At 33.1% G+C, this 9,852-nt stretch overlaps 1 pseudogene across 1 annotated transcript; it reads right to left on the bottom strand.

Annotated features, from left to right (window-relative positions):
• Positions 1 to 7,636: 7,636 nt before the first annotated feature.
• Positions 7,637 to 9,404, bottom strand: LOC149234665 (galactan beta-1,4-galactosyltransferase GALS1 pseudogene; annotated as a pseudogene). The gene is made up of 2 exons (XR_016245857.1): positions 8,083 to 9,404; positions 7,637 to 7,994 (listed from the first exon to the last, which is right to left on the bottom strand). The product of XR_016245857.1 is annotated as a galactan beta-1,4-galactosyltransferase GALS1 pseudogene (transcript).
• Between the last annotated feature and the right edge of the window lie 448 nt (positions 9,405 to 9,852).

The raw sequence follows: 9,852 nt of genomic DNA, 5'->3' as shown, positions 1-9,852 counted from the left end.
CCCTTGCATGTTGGCAGGATCCAACCACGATCCAACACCGTCAACAAAAGGATAAATTAAATTTGTATTGGTATATCTACATAATTAATACTTTTTTTAGCTATCAATTATCCTACAAAAGATATATTATTATATTTTTCTATCCTTTGGATTTTTCTTTTGTATTTTCCATATAGATAACTACTTTCAGTGATGAATATTCTGATTTTGAGAGGTTGAACAAAGAAATACTTGGTATTTCTATTGATAGTGTATCCTCTCACCTTGTTTGGGTTCAAAATGATAGGAAAGCAGATGATTTTGGTGATTTAATATATCCTCTTATACTAATGTTACGAAGGGTATTTCAAAAGCCTAGAATGTTTTTATTGGAAATGAGGAAATAAAATTACATGGATTTTTTATTATTGATAAAGAGAGTGTGATTCAACACTCCAAAATCAGCAATTAGTAATGGAGATTCAAATAATAATACATCTCAAGCTAATTTCTTGGTGCATAACCTTCATCACCTTCAAGGATTGTTTACATTCCTTTGAGTTACAACTATTTGGCATTGGGAGCTATCTATCTGTTTGTAAGTTCTCTTGTACTTTTTTGTTGTAAACAGGTGCATTTTTGGTAGAAGCTAACATCCCTCATCTTTTGATATTGAGTTGTTAAAATAATGGCCAAAATTGATGATTTATTAGATTTATTGAGCACCCTAATCCTGTCTATTGCCGATGACACAGTCAAAATCAACAAGGCATCTCTCACTAATATTTAAATTTGTTTACAACATGCATAAGACAATTTTGAGTTTTTGTAGCTCGAATATCAGCTCTAGTGACATGAACTACAATAGAAGAGTTATAATTATAAATTGGTTCTTATTCAAAACAATTATTTATTTGAGATTGATTCCCATTATCAGTCAACATTTGATCAGATCTGTGAGGCCATTTCAAGAGCATATTTACATGAATATATAGAGTTTTAGCCTAAACTTCCTAAGCCCATCATTAGACCTTGGGAAGAACTTATTATCAACAAAAATAGAACTAGTCTTCGACATTAAAGTTATGTGTCCTTTCAAATTCCATACTATTCCAAACCAATCTAGTTTCAGAGTGTTGGGTTCCTTCAAGACAATTCATCTTCACCCGCTCCTCTTCCGTAGCCACTTCAATTTTTTAGACACCAACATTGTGATCAATTTGGCTATGTGAAAGATTAGTGTTTTGATCATCACCCTTGTGAGCATTGTGGAAAACATACTCATCATTAAGACAGATTTTCTAGACACAAGATTGCTAGAAGAGAGAAGATTCACCTTAGATGGGTCACTTCCTAGAAATGGTCTTCAACAACCAAGCAGATATACCATTCATACCTTGGATTTCATTCTTGAGTATTGTCATACCTTATAGTGGGAATATTTTCATCTTCTCACCTTGCATCTGACATGTGGAATTGATAGGAAGCTACTAGTTTTGAAGCTATGTCAAACAAATCTAAGCCATAGCCTAAACCAGAGCCAACTGCTAGAGCCTAGAGCTAGAGTTAGCTAGAGCCAAAGTCAGAGTTGTACCTAGAGACATATTCATGTCCATGAGGATGATTTGGTTGGTGGTCTACCTTAAACCACAAACTATAGAATACTTTAGTTTCTACTATGCATATCATCAATTTGTGTTCATATTTAAACCATCATCATGGAGCACTTCCACTATGTAGAAGACTTCAACTTCTAACCATATTTAGAATTGTTCCAAGGACTATTATGACCCAAGTTCCATAGTTGGTGGCCAACCTTAAATCACCATTAGTAGAAGGTTTTGACTTATGATACCTCTTTTGGTTTATTGTCTTCCTTAAATCACCATTTCAAAGAGCACATATAGCCATCAGATACCATACACTTTTGTATTTTATCTCTCTTGTTGGACTTACATAGACCCCTTCGAGTTAACGGGGGAGTGTTTGAAACACAATCCACTTGGGTTATGTAAATCCGGCTCATTTACTTGAATGAAAGGTGAAAAAACTCAAGTGAAGGCCAATAGTCATGTAGAAATCCAATTGACCTCTTAGAATATGAAAACCAAGGGTCAAAAAAATTGTATATTAATATGTATATTTTGTGAGTAATATGTATCACACGATTTACCAAGTTAATCTATTATTCGGTGTGTGTTCAACAAAAAACAACATACCTTATCATATCCTCGTCATAATATTTGGTATTTCTCCCATTGAAAGTATGGTTGTGATTATCTACCTAATGGATAAGAACAGACAAATAAAACGAAAGACAATAGGCTTCCTAATATTGCTTCAAATTCCAATCAAAGTCACTTATGACTTAAGAGGGGATGGCATGAAGATGTTAAGTCTTGGCTAAATTGTTGGAGAATAAAGGAGGAGGTCACTATGTACAATGTTGATACCATTAAACTTAAGCAGAAATAATGGTGTCGTCATGAAATATAGGAGAAGATAAATTAATATACTATTAACTGGTCATTAACCCCAAACTAGAACATGAAAAGTATATTTTTAGTTTAGTTAGCTTAAAGAAGAAAATTAATAGCGTGAAAATGAATGAATTCTTATGAAATTGATATTAAAATGTGGCACTAGTGAATTCCTAAATCATCATAGAATGAAAGAATTTATCATTTTTTTGATACTACAAAGTTGGAGGATGAAACCAACAACATCTGTGAACTAATGGTAGCCCACACATTGATCTTGAGACTTGCCCATGAGGATGGGGTCTTAAACATTTAAATCTTTGGAGATTTGCTACTAGGAAATTGTTCTGAGAATCTTCACATTGCAACCTTATTTTAATGATATTTTGTCGATTACATCAATCTTCTCACATATTTCCTTTTCACATATCTAGAGGGACATAAACATGATTGTTAATGGACTTTGGAACAAGGCTAGAACATGGAACCTAGTTTATTTTTGAGTAGCTAGAGGGGACTATCACTGAATATGCTCATGATCAGTGTCTTTAAAGATTTTTTTTGAATTTAGGCTTCTCTGATCCATATTACATTAAGAAGAGTCTTTTCGGTAGAAATCACATAAGAGAAAAAAATCCCTACGCGTTTCGAACCAGCTAGTGTGGTTCATCATCAGGACCAGATGAAATTGTAGATCATGGCACATGCTTAAAAAAAGGGTGATGTAGATTCCTTTTGTTTTGGTTTTACTCATTTTTTATGTATAAAGATGGGATAACATGATGTTTTATAGGAAGAGGCCTTCCCTATGAGTTACCCTCCCCCCTTCCTTGAGCTATTGAATGAAAATTGTGCCTTGAGTAGGTAAAAGAAGTTAGGAAATTTTTAAAAGATACAGTTACAAAGCAAGTTGATGAAATTTGATGATCCTAAATCGATCAATGTAAGGCTATAAAAGCAATTTTTAGGAATGCTACATGCATATGTGGTATTCTAATTTTTTTTTATTAATAAAATTACAAATCTTTTTCTTTGAAAAAGAAGAAATTGGAGAATGAAAAGAACTCCTAAAATGTCTCATATATATAATATTTCAATTTCAAAATTTATGAAACAATATCAACCTTCCTATTTTATCAATTTATAAAATCTATGGACATTTAAGAGAATTTTTCTCCATTATTTAAAAAAAAAAATTTAAATTAATTCATTACCATCTTTTCAAAACTTCATAAAAAAAAATTAATCTTAATATATTATAATGAACATCATCATCATAAAATGCTATTAATATTTATATATAACTAATAAAATATTATTATTAGTTTAAAAGTTTTTTCTTTTATACTATGGATTCAAATTATTTTTCATCTTAATTAATTAATTAATTTTTAGACGAAAATCACATTATAATACTTTTGTCGACCAGTTTAGATCCAACGAGTGTGGTTCATTGTGAGGACAAGTTGAAGAATCAGATCATAGCTGCATTTTAAATAGGGAGAGTAGATCTTCCAACGACTATATTTGACTAGGAAATTGGACTGGGCAACTAGACTGGTTCATTGTGAGGACAAGTTGAAGAATCAGATCATAGCTGCATTTTAAATAGGGAGAGTAGATCTTCCAACGGCTATATTTGACTAGGAAATTGGACTGGGCAACTAGACTGGACCAACGACTATATTTGACTGGCCAACCTGACAGGGAAAGGGACAATAAAAGTTATTTTTGTTATATTTATTACCAATATTGAATAAAGGTAAAGTTTGTATTTAATAATCAAGAGTTCGAATCCATTAGCTATTAATAGGCCTTTTCTCTAATTATAATTATATAAATAAATAGTTAGTTAATTATTATGTAAGTTAGTTTTTGTTATATTTATTACCAAACAATAATTGTTTGTATTAACTACCAAGATCACTAACCTATTAATAGACCTACTTACTACTAAAACCACCTAAATAAAAACATTAATCATTAATTTAATATGAATTATATAAAAAAAATTATATAATACTTTTGTCGATGCTTTTCGTACCAACGAAAGGCGTCGACAAAAGTATTATAATGTGATTTCTGCCCAAAAATCTTCTCAAAAATTAATTAATTAATTTATTTATTTTTCGAGGAAATATTTAAGTAGATCCACCTAAAGGGATCACATCATGTTTCGTTGGTTGGAAACGTCGATAAAAGTATTATAATGTGCTTTCCGCCCAAAAATCTTCTCAAAATTTAATTAATTAATTTATTTACTTTTCGAGGAAATATTTAAGTAGATCCACCTAAAGGGATCACATCATGTTCGCTTATTAGCAGAGCATAACCATAAAGTTATCGAGGAGAATTAACCCGTGACCTCCCATTAGTAAAATGCTTTAGCAATGAAAACTCACCCATTAAACTAACCATCAAAACTATTTTTCATATTAATTATTCATACTATGAATTCAATTTATTTTTCATCTTAATTATTCATAACGTTTAAGAATATTTATTAACACACCATTCTCAACCTGTCATTTTAAAAGCATTTCAATTCCACTATTTCATGTTATTTCCCAGTAGAGGAACCTATTTTAATTTTATCTATAATTGTGTATACACATAGAATGCCACTAAATTTGTCACCTTTTTAAGTTTCCATGACACATAAGTATATTTTTTCATTTAGTTGTACTTCAATATTGATAAATTTTCATTTATATATAATTAGTATAACCACATTAAAAATATTAATGTGGTTATATAAAATATAACAAAAAAAATGAGTTGTCTTTAGTGCAATTTTTTGGACTTTCCGATGTCAGAAGGTAGAAAATTTTGAGGTGAAATCTTGATTTATGTTATTTAAACTAGATTTTTGGCTGTATATATAGATTCAACACCCTGAAAAACCCCTTGGGCGCTTCAATTATGCATGCTTTACATATCAAACTTGTGATTCCAATAAATTCCTACAGGATTTTAGAGAAATTAGACCCAAAAACTCCACCTGAAAGCTTTTCCAAAAAGTCGCACTAAAGACAACTCCAAAAAAATTATTGCAACACAAACAATGATTTACCAATGCACACATTTACCTGATTAATCAAGTATAAAAAAGTTATGGGTCAACTTTAACATGAATAAAAATTAATTACACATTTTATTGTAAAATGGACCATTTTGGTAAATAAAATTTACTTTTATATTAATTTCCCTATCTAATTAAAATTAGAGTAATCTCAAACCCCTAAAAAATTGATAGACAGAAGCCACAATTAAAAACTTTGTAACACACTAAACCTATTAATAAAAAAATATATACTAAACATAATTAAAAAAATAATAATTAATTAAAAATAAGTTTATGATATTTCATACCAAATTTCATGCCATTAATAATAAAGCGCGTTAATGGGACCCTCATACGTTTTTACTCAATCAAGAATGATGAGGTTCGTGCCTTTTCGCATGTGCCCATTCCTCCGCTCCGTCATTCAACTTTTTTCTGACAATGGGTCTCGCAACGTGCGATAGTTTGTTCGTTAGTCTAGAGCAGCCTTTGTTGATTTATGGCCACATGTCACAATGCCCTCTTTTTAAAAAGAAGAGAGTATTGACCTCATTGTTTGGAATGGACCACGCCTTCTTATAACTTTGTAAAAAAAATCGTAATTTATTCATTAAAATTACATGGCTTGTCACCGTCAGTATGTTGCGTGTAAATGCAGTGGTACAGGGGCAATTAGTTTGTTCGGAAGCTTTTGTTGATTTAGAGGTAGGGTTTTTAATGTGATATTTTAGTTTTTGTGAGGTTGAAATATGTAAGAAAAATTTGAAGTGAAATTTTGATTTGTGTTATTTAAATTAGGTTTTTGACTATGTAAATTTAGTATTTTCAAAAATTTTCAAGACATTTTTATTGTGTAAAATTATGTATCAAATTTATAATTTCAAAAAACCAACCTGAAAACTTTCAAAAAAATCAGACTGTAGACAATTCTTATAAAAAAAAGAATATTGACCTGATTGTTTGGAATCGACCACGCCTTCTTATAACTTTGTAATAAAATTTTGTAAATGATTCATTGAAATTACATGGCTTGTTAGCGTCAGTATGTTGCGTGTAAATGCAATGCTACAGGGGACATCAAAGTCAATGGCACTATCGTAAAGTGAAAATATTTAAAAAAAATAAAGCATATAAAATGGGTATCGAACCGTGTAAATGCAGTGCTGCAAGGGTCTCAAAGTCAATGGGACCGTGGTAAAGTGAAAATATTTAAAAAAAATAAAGCATATAAAATGCATATCGAAGTTGCAACGACGATATCACTTTTAACATTGTAATTTTGTTTCATGTCAAATATATTACTGGCCCTGCTCAGCAACGACGAATTATCATTTTTCGGTTTTATCCTGCTTCATAAATCGTCTTAAAAAAATATTTAAAAAAATCTGTTTAAAAATCAATAAAATTTTAATTGAAAAATAAAATTACATGGAGCATCTATGGATGCGCGAATCTAGCGAGGGGTGGATTTGGTGGATTTCGCAACTTACCCTCCGCTCCTGCAGCTTTGAATGCCTATTGGCTCTCCCATACATCGTCGCATTTGTTGACTTCCATAACATCCGTTGTGGACATTAGTAAACAGAATTGTTGTTTCAGTTTTTTTTGTTAAATTTCTTTAAAATTTGGCAAGAATTTATTGAAATCATTAGTTTTTTAGGTAATTTTCTGCAATCGAAGTGCCTTCAAAAAACTAGTTTAAATAACATAAATCAAGATTTCACCTCAAATTTTTCCACTGGATTCCGGCACCCGAAATCCCTAGTAAACCAGCGGTTCCGTTTGAATCTCCAGGATGACACACAAAAGGAGTTGTCTTAATTGTGATTTTTTTACTGTTGAAATTTAGCTAAAAGAATTGAAATTTTTTTAGATTGTGTTAGCAAAAAAAAAATTGAGGTGAAATCTTGATTTGTGTTATTTAAACTGGTTTCTTGACATTATATAGATTTAGCACACTATAAAATTTTTAAGTCACTTAAATTAAGTAGGTTTACCCATCAAACTTGTGATTTTAATAAATTCTCAAAAAACAATTCCTGCCCAAAATAATAAATTTCGTGGAAAAAATATACATATCTTATTGCGAAAAAAATATACATATATTAATATTTCAGAGCGAAGTAGATGCAAGTTGGCATCCGACCATATTTCTCTCGAACTCTTTAATTAAGGGAGCTACAGCTTTCATGGAACCGTCATATAAATATGGAGTTCTTCCCACCCAAGTCACGTTGTTTATCATCGATGGTTTTAGCCATTCAGTGCAGGGCTCTCCTCTATGGTTGATGGTGTTATGATAATGGTAAAACATCATCTTATCCTCTGTCCTATGCTCTGTTCTTCCTTTCAGATTCTTGGACATATGGACTCCAGTCGCCGACACTTTTCTGGCCTGCACTGCATATTTGCGATCTCTTTTTGCTCCTCTTTGCACATATCTAAATACGAGCTTCTCAATTTCCCATTCGCTGCACCATACAATTATCATCATCACATTCAATTTCAAACTCAAGAAACATAGTGACAACATTTATTTCAAATCACCATAACACTTACCTGGAATCAGTATTGTTGGCAGATTCGTTGCGCCTATGCTGATTCTGCAAGCAAATCTTGTTGGACATGGTATATTGCTTAAAGGTGATCTGAGTATAATTAGAGAGCTCATTCACTACAGATCGCAGAGATTTCCCCTGAAAAATATAGAAATACTCATCTACATCGAAGAAAAAGGTCCAATTCGCCATGAATTTGTACCTATGCAAACAATCATTCACAACCAGAAACTGATTATGATAATACCCATCATATTGTTCCTGCTCACTTATATCCTGCAATGTCACACGACCTGCTCGAATCCATGGTTCCAAAACCTTTCTAACTTGGGGATGGACTCCACCAGCATCGTGAAAAACAAAATGCGATCGAGGGCCAAAGAATTTGGCATGATAAGCCATCCACTCTCTCATTCTCTGAGGACTCAGGTCACCATACAGGGAGGATCCACAGTAGAGGTAATCATAGGGAGGAGCCTGGCTATAAACAGAGCCATTGTAGCTACCTTTTTCTTCTGTGAGAGCAACGATCCTCTCTGGTTTCTCAGACTCGCTGCCATTGAATGCGTGAACAACGAGGTCTCCACCGTTGCCATCGGTGCCCACGCTCTGAGGAAACACGCAGCTAAGAACCACGACTGTGTAAACTCGGCCATAGCCCTCATCTGGGAGCATTTTATAGGTCTTGCCCTTCATTTTCCCAGCAGATGAATTCTTGGGTATCCATTCGCATTCAAATCGTGGCTTCCCAAAAACGTGCAGAGCCTTTGAAGCAAGCCCAACCACAGCAAACGTGGCGGGGCCTCCTCTGTATGCTCCCATTTGGATGAACAAGTATGGAGCATTCCCATATGGACGAAACACCCGCTTGATGATATTTTCTTGCTCAATTGCTTCGGTGGTGGGGTTTTTCGCGCTACTGTTATGAATAATATTAGGGTTAGTCGTGTGATTCAGCGCCTCGTCCATTTTTCTGATTTGGACACTGTATCCACAAGGATTGGAATCATCCTCGAGAGATGTTGAGCCAGTGATATTTTTACCCAACAGATTTTCTTGGTGTGTAAACAGGGCTGCTACCAGAAAAACCCCCATAACCACGATCACCCACATGAGAACCTTGGTCTCGATGCGCCATATGGAAATAAATCCGGGGATACCATCCTTCTCTTTGCCCTTCCCCATTGAGATGATGCCAGAAACCTAAAGCCAAAAACTCGTCACTAGCCGGAGTGATGGGTGGGCCGAGTACACAGTGAAAAAGTACAAGCCAAGACCAGATGGTTGTACAGAAAACAGCAGAAGCGTCCCCTCCCTATCTATTCTTTAGGTTTCGTCCTCAAATTTCTGTGAATTACCCCACCGATCACCGTTTCCTTCCATCAACCTCATGTATTGATCCCCTAATTGACAGACAACGACATCCTCTGCGGAGAATGTGCAGTGGTATTCGTTGAAACCTTGATATTATTCAAAACCTGATATATCACGGATCTGTAAATGGAAATGTAAATGCTTTATTTTTATTATTATTATTTTTGATGTCAGTGTTTGTGTTCCATTTATTTACGTAACGAATAAAAATATATATTTTCTATATCATTATTGATTCTCATTTTAACAAAAGTATTATTTTTACAATGATTATAATGTTTAATATTCCCTTAAATCATTTTTTAAAACTTTCTAATTTTATTAAAGTGAATAGAATTACATCTAAGTCGCTACATGTCATTCCGTATAAACACCTTCCTACGTTCCCGAAAAAATA

This window comes from Pinus tabuliformis, chromosome 8 (genome assembly GCF_031772625.1).
Source record: "Pinus tabuliformis cultivar Carrire ecotype Pingquan chromosome 8, CPIR1, whole genome shotgun sequence".
Taxonomy (NCBI): Eukaryota; Viridiplantae; Streptophyta; class Pinopsida; order Pinales; family Pinaceae; genus Pinus; species Pinus tabuliformis.
Note: the sequence above shows the minus strand (reverse complement) of the source record. Positions and strands in the feature narration are given on the sequence as shown.